Consider the following 23,776-nt stretch of genomic DNA (forward strand, 5'->3'; position numbering starts at 1 on the left):
AGACTATTTATGGCTGGTCAACACACACACACGCGCACACACACACACACACACACACCCTCTCCAGAGGTCTCAGATGGACCAAAGAATTACAAGATACACTTGAAGACCCTAAGAGACAATTCTCCAGGACAGGTAACTATAAATCTCTTTGATGTCTTGTGGAAGTTCTGTCTCTGAGAATATTGAACTACGACCAGTACTCAAACAGGTGTAGCTATACACTTTGGTGTTATGACTCTCGTTCGCCGTTCTCTTCTTTTGTGTGTGTGAGAGAGAATACCATTGTGTGTGACCCTGCCACTGCTACTGAGAGTAACGTGACTGTTATAACACACATGCATAAACTCAAGGCCACATCTCACCTCGTTGTCTTTGACTTAACCATTAGGCTGCATTATATTTATAAATTATAGCATGTATTCACAATTCCTAAAAACAAACCCTGTATGCCATATGAGATGTGAACATGTTCATGTGTATGAGTCTGCACCACAGAGAGTACAGAGAAGGTACATAAACATGGTTTCAGACTTCACAGACGCACACAGTCAAAGGAAAATAGGAAACACAGGGATCAACAGCAGGAACAACATGTAATCAGAGCGGGAGGGAGAGAGCGAGAGAGGGAACGTTTCTCTCCTTCTGTCATCTATTTGTTTGCTAGTGTGTTTAGTTAGTGATTCGCGAGCGTCTAAGCATACAATTATTTATTTGTTTCCAGCAGGTCAGACAGTTGTTTAAAATGTGCTATGATGGTTGTGTGGGGTAGTTTACACTGAGCTCTGGTTGGTTTGGAGTTGCCAGCAGTACCCTGGGGCTATCAGATAAGAGGGGGTTGATGGATACAGCCAACACAACAGACATGTCCTTTTAACAGGCTGTTTGTTTGTGTGTGTTTGTTTTTTTTAAATATAGTTTTTTTTTGTATCCTAGCCATGCCTGAGACACCAAGGGCCGGATACTGGAAACAGATTAATTTACGGTAGACTCAGCGAGATGACGTAGATGCACAAAGTAAACAGTAGTGGGTCAATTCCTGGAACAACTAAGAGCGTTGAAGCGCGAGGTTAACTTCTCAGCTGTTTTGGTCCTGTATGTAATCACATTGTAGCAGCGTGGAGCACACTGGTACACATGCGCAGTGTGTGTCTGTGCGAGAGCAAAGTCTTGCATCGCACTCATAAAATCTCAAGTTTCAAAGTTTATTCGCCATGTCAATCTCAAGTTTCAAAGTTTATTCGCCATGTCAATCTCAATATCTGCTGTGCTGCTCCTGGCAGCATCTCACGCTACTCCAGGAGTAGGCTTAATCTGTGTCTGGGAACACAGACCTGTAACTTTTAGTCTGTGGATAAACAAGGGAGCACACTATATATACAAAGGTATGTGGACACCCCATCAAATTTGTGGATTCGGCTATTTCAGCCACAACCGTTGCTGACAGCTGTGTAAAATCGAGCAGACAGCCTTGCAATCTCCAAAGACAAATATTGGCAGTAGAATGGCCTTACTGAAGAGCTCAGTGGCTTTCAACGTGGCACCAACATAGGATGCCATCTTTCTAACAAGTCAGTTCGTCAAGTTTTAGCCCTGCTAGAGCTGCCCCGGTCAACTGTAAGTGCTGTTATTGTGAAGTGGAAACATCTAGGGGCAACAACGGCTCAGCCGCGAAGTGGTAAGCCACACAATCTCACAGAACAGGACCACAGAGTGCTGAAGTGCGTAGCGGGTAAAAACCGTCTGTCCTCGGTTGCAACACACTAACGACTTACAAACTGCTTCTGGAAGCAAAGTCAGCACAAGAACTGTTGGTCGGGAGCTTCATAAAATGGCCGAGCAGCCGAACACCAGCCTAAAATCACCATGTGCAATGCTAAGCGTTGGCTGGAGTGGTGTAAAGCTCGCCGCATTGAACTTTGGAGCTGTAGAAACGCCTTCTCTGAAGTGATAAATCACGCTTCACCATCTGGCAGTCCAACTGACGGATCTGGGTTTGGCGGATGCCAGGAGAACGCTATCTGCCCGAGTGCATAGTGCCACCTGTAAAGTTTGGTGGAGGAGGGAAAATGGTCTGGGGCTGTTTTTCATGGTTCGGGCTAGGCCCCTTAGTTCCTGTGAAGGGAAATCTTAGCGCTACAGCATACAATGACATTCTAGACGATTCTGTGCTTCCAACTTTGGGGCAACAGTTTGGGGAAGGCCACTTTCCTGTTTCATCATGACAATGCCCCCGCACAAGCGAGGTCCATATAGAAATGATTTGTCGAGATCGGTGTGGAAGAACTTGACTGGCCTGCACAGAGCCCTGTCCTCAACCCCATCGAACACCTTTGGAATGAATTGGAACGCCGACTGCGAGCCAGGCCTAATCGCCCAACATCTATGCCCGACCTCAGTAATGCGCTTGTAGCTGAACGGATGCAAGCCCCCACAGCAATGTTCAAACATCTAGTGGAAAGCCTTCCCAGAAGATTGGAGGCTGTTATAGCAGCAAAGGGGGGACCAACTACATTTTAATGCCCATGATTTTGGAATGAGATGTTCGACGAGCTGGTGTCCACATACTTTTGGTCATGTGGTGGCTGTCTAGCTATGAGTTTGCCCTGTACAGTGTTCGGTTAATGAGGCATGGTTAAAATCTGCTTTGTAATGACTAATGATTGCTTGATAAATAACCAGGGAAAACACACTTGTCTTGACTTTTATTACAATAACTGTTTTCAGGATCAGCTGCCAATATCAATATCATTATCTCTTTTCATTCCTCTGCTTTAAGGGAGTATAAGAAGGGGACTTAGAATTGGAGAAGAGACAAGGGGAGGGAGAAGAGGTACTGAGTGAGAAGAAGAGAGTGATTAGGGAGAGGGTGAATGAGGGAGGAAAGGATGGAAGGGCTTGAGGGAGGGAGTGAGGAGGGAGGGAGGGAGTGTCTGTCCTACGAAATAGATGAGCTTTATCTAGCCCTGACCTGTTGAGGATGTTAAGGAATAGTTTCAGTAGAATCTATCTGTTTAAGAGTCTTCTCAGTCAGCTAGCAGTAGTTTGGAGCCAGTCCTCAGGCCTAAGAATCCTGTCCTCAGTTTCCTCAATTCAAAATCAAATCAAGTATTAATTGAATAATTTAGAAACTTCACACATCTGAGGTTATTCAATCAGATACTGTAGGTGCTTTGCATTTCTTTATCACAGTCTAGACTCCATATCATAGCTACTGTTTCAAGTGTTGATGAATGTTGTATTCCTGCATAATGACATAAACATCTGTTGAGATTATCTGATCGTCAATACATCTTCTCTCTCTCTTGATCTCTCTCTCTCCCTCATTCTTTCTCTAAGAGAAAGATAAAACCATGAAGAACGGAATGAGTTTAACACATGTCCTGTCATGGTCTGGGTAGCATTACACTCAAACGTGATTAAGAAGAACATCCTCACTCACTCCCTGTGTGTGTGCGTGTGATAAAAGACAGATGTTAGGTTATCGGAAAGACCTATCCTCCCTTAATAAACTGATTCAAAACATCTAGCGTTAAAGACAGAAAATATTTTTGCATCTGACTCCAGTTCTCGATCAGCAATAATATATAAATAAACGTGTCCTTTTAAACATGTCCTTTAAAAGAGCACTGTGTTGAATGTACCGCTCTACAAAGATGCTTAAACAGACAAGCAATGTGCTGGAATTGTAACCACTTAGGGAGGTCATGTCATGATGATGTCATTCTGAGGTCATGATGAAGCCATGAGGAGATTGACATTGGAGCAGGTCAGAGGTCATCAGTGGTGTGTGATTGTGTTAGTGTGTGTGTGTGTGTGTGGTAGTGGTAGTGAGTGAAATGTTGTCAGCTGGTGACAGGGGATAGGAAGTGGGGGTGAGAAGCATGTGCTCTCCACTTATGAGTGTGTGTGTGTGTAATTGGCGTGTGCCAGTGGGCCTTCACCCAGTGGTGCTCAGGGTCGGATTGGATAGGTCTAGATTCTCTCTCTTCCTACGTCCTGTCTCTCTCTCTCTTCTCCATCTGTTATCTTTCTGCATCACTATCCCTCTATGTCCCTCTTTGTCTCTATCAGAGAGAAAAAACGATGATTCTTACAGACTTATTGCATCATTTTCCGTCACTCTAACCCTTTTGCAGTTCTCCTGCAAAAGGACGATCAAATAAAGATCCTACATCTATTGGCCTACTGTATGAGACAAAAGATACACCCCAATAATCGTAGTGCCGATTGCTCGGAATTCTCTCTCTCTCTGCTTGACTGACTGTAATTAAAAACTACAACCATTAGGGCTGACACAGGATACAGCAATGGTTAAAACTGATTCATTTGGGGAATGTAGAAAACGGACATACGCTCTCCTTCTCCTTCCCCTTTCTCCTCTCCCAATTTCCTCCCCTCTACTTCTCCCCTTACCATATCTGTATTCCTCTCTCTCCCCTTCTCTGTAAGTGAATTGAGATGGTTGATAAGCTGTGAAAAATATGCACTGAGTTTAGTGTGGTGAGGTCTAAGGACCACAGGCAGCGCTCCACAACCAGCTACAGTGAGGTACCTAGAGGGGAAACAGCCACATGGTAGGGCTGATAAAGATCAGAATGTAGACAGTTAGAAAATATAGTGGGGAGAAAGGGAGGAAGAATAGAGATAAATAGAGAGAGAGAGAGAAAACATCAGTGGAGTCTGATATGTGGTTAACCTGTCTAGCCCAGGCGTTCCGCTAGCGGAACTCCTCCCACATTCCGAAATTCAAAAAATATTTTTTAGAAATATTTAACTTTCACACATTAACTTCTTGCGACTACAGGGGGTGCTGTTCCGAATTAGCATTTTGTCGTCTCCAAATTAAACTGCCTAGTACTCAATTCTTGCTCGTACAATATGCATATTATTAATTCTATTGGAAAGAAAACACTTTCTAGTTTCATACAAAGTTGGAATGATGTCTGTGGGTGACCCAGAACTCTTTCTACAGCGAAATCCATGACAGACAGTGAAAGGTCTGAGAGCGAAGCTCTGGTTTCAGATCAGTTTTTAAGGTCTCTGTCTATCCTATGGAACGACACGAACTGCACCCGCCTTCCCCTGGATGTCAGTAACCAATGAGAAGTGGAATGGGCCTTCTCCGTAGCTCTCAGAGGTTATAAAAGACCAAGGAGTGAGAGTAGCCCCCCTTTCGACGCTCGCCCTTACGCAGGAAGGGACCTCCGGACGCCATTTTCACAGGCTCGGTTATCAACTTGAAATGTATCCGTCTGTAATTTAATTCGATATAGGACTTAGAAACATCATAAGGTAGTTAATTTAAACCGTTTTATAGGAAATTATATCCGTTTAGTGCGATTTTGAGGAATTTCTTTGTTGTGCACTCTGAAACTTTGGACACGTTTTTGGGTCCCGTTCGATCGTTAGTGGATATTTCGAAGGACAGAGGACATCTATCGACCAAAAGACGTTTATAACATAGAAAGGATACATTGCCCAAGAATATGATGGAAGAACAGCTCATAGTAAGCAATATTTAATATGATAAATTGTTGTTCTGTCGAAATATTTTAAACGCATATTTCGCCATTTTGTTTGGTGTAGCTTCACTTGGCGAACCCTGTATTGAAAAGTAAGGATAATTTTACAAATGTAAATCAGCGGTTGCATTAAGAACTAATTTGTCTTTCGATTCCTGTCAACCCTGTATTTTTTAGTCAAGTATATGATTAGCTTTCAATTAAACTAGATCACTCTGATAGATGACGTCAGACATATTGAGGCTTGATTTCCTAGTATTTTTATTGTGTAACCACGGTTTTGTATGGCTAAATATGCACCTTTTCGAACAAACTGTATATGTATGTTGTAAAATGATGTTACAGGAGTGTCATCGGAAGAATTCTGAGAAGGTTAGTGAAAAAATTAATATCTTTTGGCGATGTTGACGTTATAGCGCTCTTTGGCTGGAATCGATGCTCTGGTAACGTTTGCACATGTAGTATGCTAACTTATCGATTTATTGTGTTTTCGCTGAAAAACGCTTAGAAAATCTGAAATATGGTCTGAAATCACAAGAACTGGGTCTTTCCATTGCTATGCTTTGTCTATTTTTATGAAATGTTTTATGATGAGTAAATTGGTCATACACGTTGCTCTATCTAGTAATTCTAGTCGATTTGTGATGGTCGGTGCAATTGTAAACTGTGATTTCTACCTGAAATATGCACTTTTTTCTAACAAAAACTATCCTATACCATGAATATGTTATCAGACTGTCATCTGATGGTTTTTTTTATAGGTTATTGGCTATCAATATCTTAGTTGAGCCGAATTGGTGATAGCACCTGAAGGAGTAAGAAACTGATGGAGTTAGAATAGTGGTGTATTTTGCTAACGTGTTTAGCTAATAGATTTACATATTTTGTCTTCCCTGTAAAACATTTTAAAAATCTGAAATGGTGGCTTTATTCACAAGATCTGTATCTTTCATCTGGTGTCTTGGACTTGTGATTTAATGATATTTAGATGCTACTATCTACTTGTGAAGCTATGCTAGCTATGCTAATCAGTGTGTGGGGGGTGGGGGGTGATCCCGGATACGGGGTTGAGGTTCGGTAAAGGTTAACAAGTCCAATACAGCAAATGAAAGATACACATCTTGTGAATCCAGTCAACATGTCCGATTTTTTAAATGTTTTACAGTGAAAACAGCACGTATATTTATGTTAGCTCACCACCAAATACAAAGAAGGACAGACATTTTTCACAGCACAGGTAGCATGCACAAAGCCAACCTAACTAACCAAGAACCAACCAAACTAACCAACAAACAACTTCATCAGATGACAGTCTTATAACATGTTACACAATAAATCTATGTTTTGTTCGAAAAATGTGCATATTTGAGGTATAAATCAGTTTTACATTGCAGCTACCATCACAGCTACCGTCAAAAATAGCACCGAAGCAGCCAGAGCAATTATAGAGACCAATGTGGAATAACTAAATACTCATCATAAAACATTTCTGAAAAATACACAGCATACAGCAAATGAAAGACACAGATCTTGTGAATCCAGACAATATTTCAGATTTTCTAAGTGTTTTACAACGAAAACACAATATAGCGTTATATTAGCTTAGCACAATAGCAAACATTACAACAGCATTGATTCAAGCCAAACATAGCAATAACGTATAAACCACCAAAATATATTAATTTTTTCACTAACCTTCTCAGAATTCTTCAGATGACAGTCCTATAACATCATATTACACAATGCATATAGAGTTTGTTCGAAAATGTGCATATTTAGCGGCACAAATTGTGCTTATACAATGAGAATAGTGTCCATAACGTCAAGCAATCTGTCCGGCGCCATCTTGGAAAGACACCTATTCTTATCGAAAACTATTCATAAACTTGACTAAAAAAATACAGGTTGGACAGCAATTGAAAGACAAATTAGTTCTTAATGCAATCGCTGGGTTAAATTTTTAAAATTAACGTAACTGCGCAATACACCGTGCGATAAAGCAAGGCTACACTGCAAGAAATGGCGTCTCATGCATTTTACTTTTTTCAACAGAACAATGAATTAACAGCATAAAGACTGCTTACTATTAGCTGAGCTTCCATCAGAATCTTGGGCAAGGTGTCCTTTCTTCAAAACAATCGTCTTTTGGCTGAAAGATGTCCTCTTGTCCTGTCGAATTAGCCGCTAACGTTAGCCACCCACTGGAGAGGTGCCCAACTAGTGGAAGCGCGTCACAAAGAAATCCAGGAAAATCGCAATAAACTGCTATAAACTGCTATAAGTCGGTTTAAATTAACTACCTTATGATGTCTTTAACACCTATAACGAATAAAAACATGACCGGAGATATAGAACTACTAAAACGAAAGCGTTTGCAGGACGTCATTGTGATGTCTTCTTGCGCCAGGCGCACCGTTGAAAAGGACGGTACTTCCTGTTCCACGGTCTTATATAAGGTCCCAGATTGCGCAATCCACTCCATGCAAATTCTCACCGCTTACTGACATCTAGAGGAAGGCGTATGCAGTGGATGTAGCCCCATAGCTTGCATGAGGACTTATAAACTGACCCTAGAACAGGGATCTCGATTTCTGAAATCTCACTCCCTGACAGGAAATGTGCTGCAGAATGAGTTCTGTTTCACTCAGAGAAATAATTCAAACGGTTTTAGAAACTAGAGAGTGTTTTCTATCCAATAGTAATAATAATATGCATATTGTACGAGCAAGAATTGAGTACGAGGCCGTTTAAATTGGGAACGATTTTCCCCCAGAGTGTAAATAGCGCCCCCTATCATCATCAGGTTTTAAACAGCTTGGAAAATTCCAGAAAATGATGTCATGGCTATAGAAGCTTCTGATAGGCTAATTGACATAATTTGAGTCAATTGGAGGTGTACCTGTGGATGTATTTCAAGACCTACCTTCAAACTCAGTGCCTCTTTGCTTGACATCATGGGAAAATCTAAAGAAATCAGCAAAGACCTCAGAACAAAAATTGTAGACCTGGTTCATCCTTGGGAGCAATTTCCAAACACCTGAAGGTACCACGTTCATCTGTACAAACAATAGTATGCAAGTATAAACACCATGGGACCAAGCAGCCATCATACGGCTCAGGAAGGAGACGCGTTCTGTCTCCTAGAGATTATTGTACTTTTTTGCGAAAAGTGCAAATCAATCCCAGATCAACAGCAAAGGATATTATGAAGATGTTGGAGGAAGCAGGTACAAAAGTATTTATATCCACAGTAAAACGAGTCCTATATCGACATAACCTGAAAGGCCGCTCAGCAAGGAAGAAGACACTGCTCCAAAACCGCAATAAAAAAGCCAGACTACGGTTTGCAACTGCACATGGGGACAAAGATCGTACTTTTTGGAGAAATGACCTCTGGTCTGATGAAACAAAAATAGAACTGTTTGGCCATAATGACCATCAGTATGTTTGGAGGAAAAAGGGGGAGGCTTGCAAGCTGAAGAACACCATCCCAACCATGAAGCATGGGGGTGGCAGCATCATGTTGTGGGGTGATTTGCTGCAGGAGGGACTGGTGCGCTTCACAAAATAGATGGAAACATGAGGTAGGAAAAGTATATGGATATATTGAAGCAACATCTCAAGACACCAGTCAAGAAGTTAAAGTTTGGTCGCAAATTGGTCTTCTAAATGGACAATGACCCCAAGCATACTTCCAAAGTTGTGGCAAAATGGTTTAAGGACAACAAAGTCAAGGTATTGGATAAAGCCCTGACCTCAATCCCATAGAAAATTTGTGGGCAGAACTGAAAAAGCGTGTGCGAGCAAGGAGGCCTACAAACCTGACTCAGTTACACCAGCTCTGTCAGGAGGAATGGGCCAAAATTCACCCAACTTATTATGGGAAGCTTGTGGAAGGCTACCCAAACATTTGACCCAAGTGAAACAATTTAAAGCCAATGCTACCAAATACTAATTGAGTGTATGTAAACTTCTGACCCACTGGGAATGTGATGAAAGGAATAAAAGCTGAAATAAATAATTCTCTCTACTATTATTCTGACATTTCACATTCTTAAAATAAAGTGGTGAGCCTAACTGACCTAAGACAGAGAATTTTTACTAGGATTAAATGTCAGGAAATGTGAAACTGAATTTAAATGTATTTGGTTAAGGTGTATTTAATTTTCCGACATCAACTGTATATCTTTCCCCTTGCATCTGTGTCTGGTGTTAGTGTGTTACTGGCTAGCTAGGTCTTCACCCAGCATGGAACATAAGAGGGTGAAGGGTCATTCAAAACTCTGACACAGTTGTCAAGTCAAGACATCTGTCAATGCTGCTGTGAACTCCATCACCAAGAGATGCCAAATGGGATATATATATACAGTGCATTTAGAAAGTATTCAGACCTGTTCACTTTTTTCCACTCCTGTGTTGTCTTGGCTGTGTGCTAATGGTCAATGTCCAGCTGGAAGCTGAACCTTCACCCCAGTCTCAGGCCCTTAGTGCTCGGAAGCAGGTTTTCATCAATGATCTCTCTGTACTTTGCTTTTGTTCAACTTCCCCTCGATCCTGACTAGTCTCCCAGTCCTTGCAGCTGAAAAACATCCCCACAGCATAATGCTGTCACCGCCATGCTTCACTGTAGGAAAGGTATTGACCAGGTGATGAGCAGTGCCTGGTTTCCATTAGACGTGACGCTTGGCATTCATGCCAAATACTTAAATCTTGGGTTCATTAGACCAGATAATCTTGTTTCTCATGGCCTGAGAGTCCTTTAGGTGCCTTTTGGCAAACTCCAAGCAGGCTGTCATGTGAGGAATGGCTTCCGTCTGGCCACTCTACTATAAAGGCCAGATTGGTGGAGCGCTACAGAGATGGCTGTCCTTCTGGAAGGTTTTCCCATCTCCACAGAGGAACTCTGGAGCTCTGTCAGACTGACCATCGAGTTCTTGGTCATCTCCCTGATCAAGGCCCTTCTCCCCCGATTGCTCAGTTTGGCAGGGCGGCCAGCTCTAGGAAGTGCCTTGGTGATTCCAAATTTCTTCTATTTAAGAATGATGGAGGCCAATGTGTTCTTGGGTACCTTCAATTTTGCAGAAATGTTTTGGTACCCTTCCCCAGATCTGTGCCTCGACACAATCCTGTCTCAGTGCTCTACAGACAATTTCTTCGACATGACTTGGTTTTTGCTCTGACATGCACAGTCAAATGTGGGACCTTATATAGACAGATGTGTAACTTTCCAAATGATGTCCAATCAATTGAATTGACCACAGGTGGACTCCAATCAAGTGGTAGAAACATCTCAAGGATGATAAATGAAAACAGGATGCACCTGAGCTCAATTTCCAGTCTCATAGCAAAGGGCCTGAATACTTATGTGAATAAGGTATTTCTGTTTTTTATTTGCAATACATTTGCAAAAATTTCTATCAAATGTTTTTGCTTTGTCGTTATGTGGTATTATGTATAGATTGATGAGGTGGAAAATAATTGTATCCATTTTAGAATAAAGCTGTAACGTAACAAAATGTAACCCGTTTCAGGAAACTTGTCATATGTCGCAAATCACAACTTCAAAGGAGAGCCGTTTGAACGTAAAAAATATATTCTTATCAAAATGTGTTCTTTGGCAGAAATGCCTTCTCGAACATATGAATTTTCATTTGACTTAATAACAAACTATGATGCCATCTATAAATACGAATAAAGTTGTTAAATTACGAGCCTAGGTGGTTTAGCCAAAGAAAAAGTCAGGAACATTCCCGCTAGCCATGATTGGCTGAGATAATGAGTGGGCTGGACATGCCGAGAGATGAGTTTGGATTGGTCTGCAGTGTAGCATCTTGTGTCTATAAGATAAGCTGCTCGTTATACATAGATAATCCTTTCTACTGCAGTTTTTTCAAAAGATATAATGTTAGCCATGGAGAACTGCAAATATGTTGCTACTGCTCTCAATAACATTGCTGCCCTTAATTTATCAGGTGCTATCGACAAAAGTCAGTGGGAAAAAGTTGTGATGGACTACTTTCTGGAGGACAATCGTGCCATGCTGACTCTCTGACTCTGAAAATGAATCAGACGATGAGGAAATCCCTGATTTAGGTAAATGTTTTTCATTGAAGAAGACATTGTAGAGTCTTCTGATGACAGTGATGGGGAGGAAACGACAATCAACAGTGTTGTTTTCGCGGTAGAAGTTGACCGAGTTTTGAAATCGGTGGAATGTCTGTGCAAACTAAACGGAAATGACACAGGACGTCTTATTTAAGGAAATAGGTTTCAGTCTGCCGAGAAGCTTTCATCCATGTAACGGGTAAGAGTCAAGCTGCAGTTTCAGATTCTACTTTCTAATTTTGTCAGAAAGTTGTTTTCATTACTCGTTAATTTCTTCTTAATAGGGGGGCGCTGTTTTCACTTTGGAAAAAATCGGGCCCAAATTAAACGGCCTCATACTCTGTTCTAGATCATACAATATGCATATTATTATTACTATTGGATAGAAAACACTCTGAAGTTTCTAAAACTGTTTGAATTATATCTGTGAGTAAAACAGAACTCATTTGGCAGCAAACTTCCATACAGGAAGTGAAAATTCTGAAAATGAGGCTCTGTGTCAGGGCCTGCCTATTCAACTGGCTTATATTTATGGATCTGTATGCACTTCATACGCCTTCCACTAGATGTCAACAGGCAGTAGAAGGTTGAATGGGGTGTCTAGCTTGATGTGAGGCCGAATAAGAGCTTTTGGAGTGACAGGGCCGCTCTTTTGTCAGTTTTCAACGCCGCAGAGGGGAACTCCACATTGTCTTCTGAAATGCGTTACGTATACACGGCGAAATGCTCCGGCTCTGATTTTATTGGATATATATGAGAAAAACATCATAAAGTAGGATTTTCAACCGAGTTTGACCAGTTTATTCGACGTTTACTGGGAATTTTGGAATTTTTCGTTCCAGGCGCCAAGAGTTGATGGGCATGTTCTGTGCTAGCAGAAGTTGCTAATTCGACAGAAGGAATGGACATTCTAAAACCAAACAACGATTTATTCTGGAACTAGGACTCCTTGCACAACATTCTGATGGAAGATCAACAAAGGTAAGAGAATATTTATGATGTTATTTCGTATTTTTGTGGTAAATGTTGGCTCCAACAAGGCGGAGAATATGTGAGCGCTGTCTCACAATACTGCATGCTGTATGTTGTACTAAAGTTTTTTTTTTTAATCTAACACAGCGGTTGCATTAAGAACCAGTGTATCTTTCATTTGCTGTACAACATGTATTTTTTAGTAAAGTTTATGATGAGTTCTTTGGTTAGATTAGGTGACTGTCCAAAATATCTCCGGACATTTTGGCGTATTGTGGCTACGTATTCACAATGTATAACCAGGATTTGTACCTCTAAATATGCACATTTTCGAACAAAACATAAATGTATTGTATAACATGATGTTATAAGAATGTCATCTGATGAAGTTGTCCAAAGGTTAGTGATTAATTTTATCTCTATTTCTGGGTTTTGTGAAAGCTATTTTGGCGGTGAATAAATGGCGTTGTGTGTTTGGCTATTGTGGTGAGCTAATAGAAATATATATTGTGTTTTCGCTGTAAAACACTTAAAAAATCGGAAATATTGGCTGGATTCACAAGATGTTTATCTTTCATTTGCTGTACACCATGTATTTTTCATAAATGTTTTATGATGAGTATTTATGTATTTCACGTTGCTCTCTGTAATTATTCTGGCTGCTTTGGTGCTATTTGTGATGGTGGCTGCAATGTAAAACTACAATTTATACCTCAAATATGCACATTTTCGAACAAAACATAAATGTATTGTATAACATGATGTTATAAGACTGTCATCTGATGAAGTTGTTCAAGGTTAGTGATTAATTTTATCTCTATTTGTGGGTTTTGTGAAAGCTACCTATGCGGTGGAAACATGGTGAAAACATGGCGTTGTGTGTTTGGCTCTTGTGGTGAGCTAATATAAATACATATTGTGTTTCGCTGTAAAACATTAAAAAAATCGGCAATGATGGCTGGATTTACAAGATGTTTATCTTTCATTTGCTGTATTGGACTTGTGATTTCATGAAATTATATTATATGATATTCCCTGTCGCGTTAGGCTAGGCTATGCTAGTCAGCTTTTTTGATGAGGTGGATCCCGGATCCGGGAGAGAGAAGCGGTAGAGGTTTTAAGCTGTTGTTAGCTAGCTAGCGGAAGTTAGACGGCTGGCTTGCTAGCTAACATTGAACCTATTTGTTTAACTTTAGCGAGCTATGACAATCAGTTTGTATTGCTAGTACCTCATAGCTTGGGATTATAGTTAATTGTTTAGCTAGCTAGTTAACGTTAATGTTACATGTCTAAAATAAATACCCCACGTTAAAGCTTGCTGTTAGCTAGCTAACACTATCTGAGGTTAGATGGTTGGCTTCATGAAATAGTACCCGCTGGCCTTCTAGTCAGAGTTGCAAAGAAAAAGCCATATCTCAGACTGGCCAATAAAAAGAAACGATTAAGATGGGCAAAAGAACACACACTGGACAGAGGAACTATGCCTAGAAGGCCAGCATCCCGGAGTCGCCTCTTCACTGTTGACGTTGAGACTGGTGTTTTGCGGGTACAATTTAATAAAGCTGCCAGTTGAGGACTTGTGAGGCATCTGTTTCTCAAACTAGACACTCTAATGTACTTGTCCTCTTGCTCAGTTGTGCACCGGGGCCTCCCACTCCTCTTTCTATTCTGGTTAGAGCCAGTTTGCACTGTTCTGTGAAGGGAGTAGTACACAGCGTTGTATGAGATCACAGTTTCTTGGCAATTTCTCGCATGGAATAGCCTTCATTTCTCAGAACAAGAATAGACTGACAAGTTTCGGAAAAAAAGTTATTTGTTTCTGGCTATGTTGAGCCTGTAATCAAACCCACAAATGCTGATGCTCCAGATACTCAACTAGTCTAAAGAAGGCCATTTTTATTGCCTCTTTAACCTTTACTTCATACCCATCCCGGATCCCGGAGCATCCTCATCAAAAAAGCTGACTAGCATAGCCTAGCCTAACGGGACAGGGATATCATATAATATAATTTCATGAAATCACAAGTCCAATACAGCAAATGAAAGATAAACATCTTGTGAATCCAGCCAATATTTCAGATTTTAAGTGTTTTACAGCGAAAACACAATATAGAATTATATTAGCTCATCACAATAGCCAAACACACAAAGCTATTTATCCACCGCCAGCATAGATTTCACAAAAACAGCAATATAGATAAAATTAATCACTAACCTTTGGACAACTTCATCAGATGACAGTCTTATAACATCATGTTATACAATACATTTATGTTTTGTTCGAAAATGTGCATATTTAGAGCTGCAAACCGTGGTTATACATTGTGAATATGTAGCAACAATTCACCAAAATCTCTGGAGATATTTTGGACAGTCACCTAATCTAATCAAAGAACTCATCATAAACTTTACTAAAAAATACATGTTGTACAGCAAATGAAAGATACACTGGTTCTTAATGCAACCGCTGTGTTAGATAAAAAAAAATAACTTTACTACAACATACAAAATGCATTATTGTGAGACAGTGCTCACATATTCTCCGCCCTGTTGGATTCTACATATTCCACAGAAATACGAAATAACATCATAAATTGTGTCTTACTTTTGCTGAGGTTCCATCAGAATGTTGTGCAAGGAGTCCTTGGTCCAGAATAAATCGTTGTTTGGTTTTAGAATGTCCATTTCTTCTGTCGAATTAGCAACCTTGGCTAGCCATGTGGCGCGAACATGCCCATCTTCTCTTGGCGCAAAGAACGGACAATTCCAAAAGTCCCAATAAACGTTGAATAAACTGATCAAACTCGGTTGAAAAATCCTACTTTATGATGTTTTTCTCATATGTATCAAATAAAATCAGAGCCGGAGATATTCGCCGTGTATACCGAACGCTTTTCAGAAGACAATGTGGAGCTCCTTCGCGCGCCGTGGAAAACTGACAAAATGGCTGACCTGTCACTCCAAAAGCTCTTATTCGGCCTCAGATCAAGCTAGACACCCCATTCAACCTTCCACTGCCTGTTGACATCTAGTGGAAGGCGTATGAAGTGCAGACATATCGATAAATAAAAGCCAGTTGAATAGGCAGGCCCTGACACAGAGCCTCGTTTTCAGATTTTTCACTTCCTGTATGGAAGTTTGCTGCCAAATGAGTTCTGTTTTCCTCACAGATATAATTCAAACAGTTTTAGAAACTTCAGAGTGTTTTCTATCCAATAGTAATAATAATATGCATATTGTATGATCTAGAACAGAGTACGAGGCCGTTTAATTTGGGCACAATTTTTTCCAAAGTGAAAACAGCGCCCCCCTATTGACAAGAAGTTAATCATTAGCCATTTACAACATAAACAATGTCTACACTGTATTTCTGATCAATTTGATGTTATTTTAATGGACAAAAAATATTGCTTTTCTTTCAGAAACAAGGACATTTCTAAGTGACCCCAAACTTTTGAACAGTAGTGTGTATATATATATTTTGGAGGCAGGCAAATACCTTTCACTGAGCTGTGTAAAGACAGACTTTGCGACAATTGCAACAATTAATTGTAATTTATCTTAAGTACATTTTAGGAATTCCATTTACTTTTGATACTTAAGTATTTTTAAAATCAAATACTTTTAGACTTTTACTCATGTAGTATTTTACTGGGTGACTTTTACATGAGTCATTTTCTATTAAGGTATCTTTACTTTTACTCAAGTATGACAATTTAGTACTTTTTCCACTACTGGATGTGGCTTGGGGTTATAACATTTCTTTCACATGACCCATCAATTTAGACAAGTGTGTCTGGGTAAGCGTCATCTAATATTTATAAAATATTTTTATCTGGACACTTTCTGTTTACCTGGAATTTTTCCTTATTGTAGGCTACTACTTTTACCACTTTTAGTCTTAATCTTAACAACACTACTCACTGTTTAGCACATGACCTCACATGTGAATCCTTAATTAAAGAGATGGGTGGGGTTGGTTTAAGAGTGTGCGAACAATGCTGAACGGGTGTAGATAAAGGAGAGCTCTCCAGTAGGTACCAAACTATTCAATGGCCATTTTCTCAAAAGTGAGTTTACAAGTTTATCAACTTTCAAAGCAGAATTACTTTCCCATTGTTCCTCAACTGCAGTGTATGATATACCATTTTGAAGCACTGTGTCTCTACCTTTATCCAATGTAAAAAACACAATTTCAAATTTTGCTACATAAGACCAATTTGAGCCGGTCAGTCACAAATGTGAAAAAAGTCAAGGAGTCTGAATACTTTCTGAATGCATTGTGTAGAAAGGGCCCATGGAGTTGGTGGAATCGGACTGTAATTCATGGCCACTTGCGCAGCTGGGCCAGAGCACTTTAATTAGGTTAGGTGGAAATGTCTGACAGATCTCAACTAATTAAAAGGAGGACATTGCCACCACCAGACCTCGCTGCTTTCTCTTCCCCAACTCTGTCTAATCTATCTCATGACTATGATGAACGGTTATGATCCTAAATGATTAAATCATGCTTCACATTATAATCCTATTGAACTGAATTGATGAATTACCTCATTAAGTTAAACACTTTGAAATGTGACGTTTGCAACAACTTCGAAATTTGATGGTTGACAGCACGGATAAACGCTGAATACTGACGTGAAACTTTGAGAGCTAGTTGTTTACATCAATCATCAACATCAATGAACAGCTGATAGCCCATGCTCTTTTCACAACGGCAGTCAGGTCTTCAGGAAGCACTGTAAGTGAGTGTGTTGTTGCAGCAGTGAATAGGTCTGTGTTCAACAACGTAAAAACGTTCGCTATGAATTATGAAAGTCGTTTTTTTTCTTCAGTTTGAGCACCAGCCCCCTGAAAGTTCTGTGCATGGCCCTGACACTACTCAGGATTTCACAACAACAACAACAACAACAACAGAACTGTCAAAGCTGTATTTCCTTCATCGAGCTATTTCTCTGATTAATTCATTCACTAAAATAACTGTTTTGTATAGAAATCCATAGTAACAGAGCAGTTAACCTGTTTGGGCTGCAGGGGCAGTATTGAGTAGCCAGATAAAAGGTGCCCATTTCAAACGGCCTCGTACTCAATTCTTGCTCGTACAATATGCATATTATTATTACTATTGGATAGAAAACACTCTCTAGTTTCTAAAACCGTTTGAATTATATCTGTGAGTGAAACAGAACTCATTCTGCAGCAAACTTCCTGACAGGAAGTGGAAAGTCTGAAATTGAGGCTCTGTTCCAGGGGCTGCCTATTAAATCCCTTGTTATTTATTAGTTTAGATGCACTTCATACGTCTTCCACTAGATGTCGACAAGGAGTGAGAGAAGAAATGGACTGTGTAACTTGATCTGGACTCGAATTACAGCTCAGGAAGGCGCGAAGAGAGACATGGATTTGCCTTCTGTTTAGCTGTCGTGATAGGCCACTACTATCTCCGGCTTTGATTTTATTTGATACATGTGACCATATCATCGTAAAGTATGTTTTTTCAATATAGTTTAATCAGATTATTGAAACATTTTGGGGAGTTTTGCCGTGTTCCGTTCTCTGACTTTGTTGACGATGGAGCGATTCGTGCCACTTGGCTAGTGCGCTTCCTAAATCGAGAGGGAAAGTGTCCGTTCTAAATCCAAACAACGACTGTTCTGGACAAAGGACCCCTTGTCCAACATTCTGATGAAAGATCACCAAAAGTAAGAAACATTTTATGATGCTATTTCATATATCTGTCGTGCATGTGAACTAGTCGTCGGCGCCCAACGTTTGGGTACTCTAGCTATACCGAAGTGGATGTCGTAATGAAGTTATTTTTTAGAATTCTAACACTGCGATTTCATTAAGAACTAATGGATCTATCATTTCCTATACAACATGTATTTTTTAGTTATGTTTATGAATAGTCATTTGGTCAGAATATGTGTGTCATAAAAAGTGTCAGAAAAAAATCCGGACGTTGTGGGACAAAATAGCTACGTTAGCAGAATGTATAACCACTGATTTCAGCTCTAAATATGCACATTTTCGAACAAAACATAAGTGTATGTATAACCTGATGTTATAGGACTGTCATCTGATGAAGAATATCAAGGTTAGTCAAAAATTATATATCTTTTGCTTGTTTGTTACGATCGCTAACCTTTTGCTACTGGGAAATGGCATGTCTTTCTGGCTATTGTGGTAAGCTAATATAACGCTATATTTTGTTTTCGCTGTAAAACACTTAATAAATCGGAAATATTGTCTGGAATCACAAGATGCCTGTCTTTCATTTGCTGTACACTATGTATTTTTCAGAAATGTTTTATGATGAGTAATTAGGTATTTGACGTTGGTGTCTGTAATTATTATGGCTGCTTTCGGTGCAATTTCTGATTGTAGCTGCAATGTAAACTATGATTTATACCTGAAATATGCACATTTTTCGAACAAAACATAGATTTATTGAATAACATGTTATAAGACTGTCATCTGATGAAGTTGTTTGTTGGTTAGTTTGGTTGGTTCTTGGTTAGTTAGGTTGGCTTTGTGCATGCTACCTGTGCTGTGAAAAATGTCTGTGCTTTTTTGTATTTGGTGGTGAGCTAACATAAATATACGTGCTGTTTTCGCTGTAAAACATTTTAAAAATCGGACATGTTGGCTGGATTCACAAGATGTGTACCTTTCATTTGCTGTATTGGACTTGTTAATGTGTGAAAGTTAAATATTTCTAAAAAATATATATTTTGAATTTCGCGCCCTGCACTTGAAGTGGCTGTTGTCATAAGTGTACCGGCGTCGGGCTGCAGCCATAAGAAGTTTTAAGGCTCTGAGAACTATTGCAACAGAAAGAATAAAGAGAAGGAGAGAGCAGTGCAATGACAGATGGGAATACAAACAGAGACAGAGACAGAGGGAGGAAGCAGATAGAGACAGGTATACACTGACTGTACAAAACATTAGGAACACCTTCCTAATATTGAGTTGCACCCCCTTTTGCCCTCAGAACAGCCTCAATTCATCAGGGCAGGGACTCTACAAGGTGTCAAAAGTGTTCCACAGGGATGCTGACCCATGTTGATTCCAATGCTTCCCACAGATGTCCTTTGGGTAGGGGACCATTCTTGATACACACGGGACAGTTGAGCGTGAAAAACCCAGCAGCGTTGCAGTTCCTGACACACTCAAACCAGTTTGCCTGGCACCTACTGCAGTACCCCGTTCAAAGGCACTTAACCCTCCCGTTGTCCTCCTATTATGCCTAGCACACAGTGTCCCCCCCGGGTCACCCTGTCCCGTCTTGGCTAAAGGCCCAGTGGGCACAAGTGTGACAGTATGGGTGTGAACAGCCTTTGCAGATGTATTTCTTACACCTGCAGCACGCGGTGTGTGTCTTGGCGTCCTTCTTGGGTGGGCAGAGCTGACACCTCTTCCTCTTACTCGCCTCCAGCCGGGCAGCCGGGGCTGGGTCGGAGGCGGCGGCCGGGCCGACGGCTCGCTCAAGGGCTTGCGGACGAGCCTCGGCGGATACACGCTCGCCCCGTATGACTTTGACAAGTGCTGAGGCGGCTTCGGTGCGGGGGAGACGCTGCCTTCTTTGGATCAAGGGCTTCACGAGCGCCTTTCCGAGCTGCTCCAGGAACACCCTCCTCTTGTTCCGCTTCCCGGGCATCCAGTCGGGGTTGATCTCTCGCCATATGACAAAGGCGTTGTAGGAGGACACGTCGAGGATGTTGTGGAAGATGACCAGGGGCCAGCGGGCGGTCATCCGTCTGCAGCTGTAGGTGCCGACCACCTTGTCTAGGTTGTCCACGCCGCCCTTGTTGCAGTTGTAGTCTAGGATGAGGGCCGGCTTCCGGTCTCGGCGATCGCTAACGTCGGGCTCCGCGTGCCGCGTGCTCAGAAGCAGCACGTTCTTATTTCTCTTTGCCAGGTAGGACACTAGAGTGGCGGTGGGCGTGAAGGCGAACCTGGAGGACGAGACCTGTCTGTCCTTGGACTGGAGCAGCGCGGGAGGGAGCTCGGGCTTGTTCTTTCGCACCGTGCCCACCATGGTGAGGTTCCTCTCGAGGAGCCGCTGCCCGAGTTCGTAGGAGGTGAAGAAATTGTCACACGTGACGTTGTGACCGCCCGGCAGTCCCTCGGTCAGATCGAGGACGACGCGCGCGCCCTGGTTCTTCTCGGGGCCTCCGCCGGCCGCCTTGCCGGTGTACACTTGCATCTTCCAAGCGTAGCTGGACTTGGCGTCGCAGGCCACCCACGACTTGATGCCGTATTTGGCCGGCTTGCTGGGAATGTACTGTCGGAAAGGACAGCGTCCTTTCGGCGAGGGAGAGGGGAGGGAGAGGAGAGGGAGAGGAGATTAGCAGAGTCATACACAGATACATAGACTGCCCGTGCTCTCTACGCTACACGTACAAACACAGATACCAGCGTCATCGTTACCGGCTCACCATCGGGGCGCACTGCGTTTACGTTACACGCAGCCGCCTCCGCCGCCCGTGCTACTGCCGATTGCTACTACTGCCGATTGCTACTACTGCCCGTGCTACTACTGCCCGTGCTACTACTGCCCGTGCTCCACGTTGCTACTCTTGCCGATTGCTACTACTGCCCGTGCTACTACTGCCCGTGCTCTCTATGCTACACGTACATAGACAGATACATTGACTGCCCGTGCTCTACGCTACACGTACAAACACAGATACATAGACTGCCCGTGCTCTCTACGCTACACGTACAAACACAGATACATAGACTGCCCGTGCTCTCTACGCTACGCGTACGTACACAGATGCATAGACGGTACCTCTGAACGGGACCAGTTGTTCGTCCACCGTCACTTCGGGCCCCGGGTTGTAGAGGGCCTGCAGCCGCTCCTCCCACAGGTCCCACACCTCTCTCACGGCCGCCAGTCTGTCGGTGGCGAGTCTCGCGGGTCTCGACTGGCGGTCGTCGAATCGCAGCAGCCTCGAGTACTTGTGAAACGCCTTGAGCGGCATGGTGGCGCGGAACACGGTCCTGCCGCTCTCGGCGTCCCACAGGCTGGCCGCGGCCTCGCCTCGGGACCTGTAGACGCCGGCTAGGATCAGCAGCCCTACGTAGGCGCGCAGGTCGGTGGAGTCCATGGGTCGCCAGCCGTCGCCGTATTTTCTCACCCCCTGCAGATTCGTCATGTCCACGATGATCCTTTCTATCGCCGGTGTGACAAACAGACGGAAGGCGGACGCGATGTCGAGCGCTCGCGACGCGGCGTAGGCCGTGGGGCCCGGCGTCACGGCGGGGCAGGGCGGGCGGATGGCGCGGGGCCGGTCCGGGCCGCGATAGGCCACGGAGGACCATTTGATTTTGCCGTTTTTTGACAGCAACGTCTCCCTTTCTGGCTCTGGCTCTCTGGCTCTGTCTCGCTCTCGCTCTCTGTCTCTGGCTCGCTCTCTGTCTGGCTCTCTGTCTCGCTCTCGGCCAGCGGCCGCGTCTCCCTCTCGCTCTCCCTCCGGCTCTTCCTCCGAAGAGGAGCACGACCGCGAGGCCGAGTCGTCTTCGTAGTCGTCTGCGTCGCGCTCGGGGTTGTATTCCTCACCGTCTTCATCTTCCGAAACGTCCTCCTCTTCGGAATCGCAGTAGTCTTCTTCGTCTTCTTGGTCGACGCTGGAGGATATCTGTTCCAGGACCTGAGCCGCGCTGAAACCGGGACTGCGAGGCGTCGTAGGCGGAGGCAACACGCTCGGCGGGGTCGTATTCCTCGTCGTCGTCCTCGTCGTCGTCCTCATCATCGTCCTCATCTTCTTCTTCTTCTTCTTCTTGTTCTTCTTGTTCTTCTTGTTCTTGTTCTTCTTCTTCTTCTTCTTCTTCTTGACAATATTAGTAGGCTCTCTACGCCCTGCTTACTGTCGTAGGCGGAGGGCTCACGCTCGGCGGGGTCTTATTCCTCCTCGTCGTCGTCCTCGTCCTCATCTTCTTCTTCTTCTTCTTCTTCTTCTTCTTCTTCTTCTTCTTCTTCCTGACAATATTAGTAGCCTCTCTACGCCCTGCTTACGGTGGCCACGTGAATGGGACGAGGCACGCGAATGGACGAGGCGCGTGGTCGGCCCTGCCTGCTCCTTCGGGCCCTTCGGCCCCTTCGGTCCCATCCGGGACGCTCGGCTGGCCTCCCCGTGTTATAGCACCGAGGTCGTGCACTGAGTTGTTGGGGACAACTGGTCCCTGCCGGGGTCACTCAGACCCGGCCCAGACAGAGGGGAACAACTCCTAACACAGGCCCCGGGTCACTCCGACCCAGCTCAAGACAGGGGTAGGAGGGTTACAACATACACCTTGCTAACGCTGCCGGGGTCACTCTGACCCAAGCCCCCGGGACAGAGGGGAACAACTCATAACGCAGGGCCTACAACAGGGCCCGGGTCACTGTGACCCGGCCCAGACAGGGGTAGGAGGGTTACAACATACACCTTGCTAACGCTGCCAGAGTCTCTCTAACCCACACAGACACTGGGAATCGACTCGTAACGCTGGCCGGGGGTAACTCTGACCCGCCGAGGCAAGGGGAAGGTTGTGTAACAACAGCCATACCCGAAAGGCACAATTTCCACAACCAAGGGAAAGTAGTTTGTAGGGGGGCGTTTTTAGATTCGATATCCAAACTCACACGGGGCCCAAGGGCCCGATGGTGGGGACAGAGGGCCGTATTCGACACAGGCCCTTGCCCGGAATGTTGAGAGTGTCAATTTTGGGGCAGGACCTTTTACTAGTATCCAGCAGGTGGTGGTGTTGGGTCACTGTGACCCCGGCCTGCCGGGGTCTCTCTGACCCACACAGACACGGGGGAAGTGACAGGTAACGCTGCCGAGGGTCACTCTGACCCCTCTGACGTCACTATGACCCCGCCCACACAGGGGCAGGGGCAGGAGGGTTACAACATACACCTTGCTAACGCCACCGGGGTCACTCTGACCCCTCTGACGTCACTATGACCCCGCCCACACAGGGGCAGGAGGGTTACAACATACACCTTGCTAACGCTGCCGGGGTCACTCCGACCCACACACAGACACGGGCAATCAACTCGGAACTGCCCGGGGTCGCTCTGACCCGCCGAGACAACGGGAGGGTTATAACCCTCCCGTTGTCCTCCTATTATGCCTAGCACACAGTGTCCCCCCCGGGTCACCCTGTCCCGTCTTGGCTAA

This window comes from Salvelinus namaycush, chromosome 9, assembly GCF_016432855.1.
Source record: "Salvelinus namaycush isolate Seneca chromosome 9, SaNama_1.0, whole genome shotgun sequence".
Classification (NCBI taxonomy): Eukaryota; Metazoa; Chordata; class Actinopteri; order Salmoniformes; family Salmonidae; genus Salvelinus; species Salvelinus namaycush.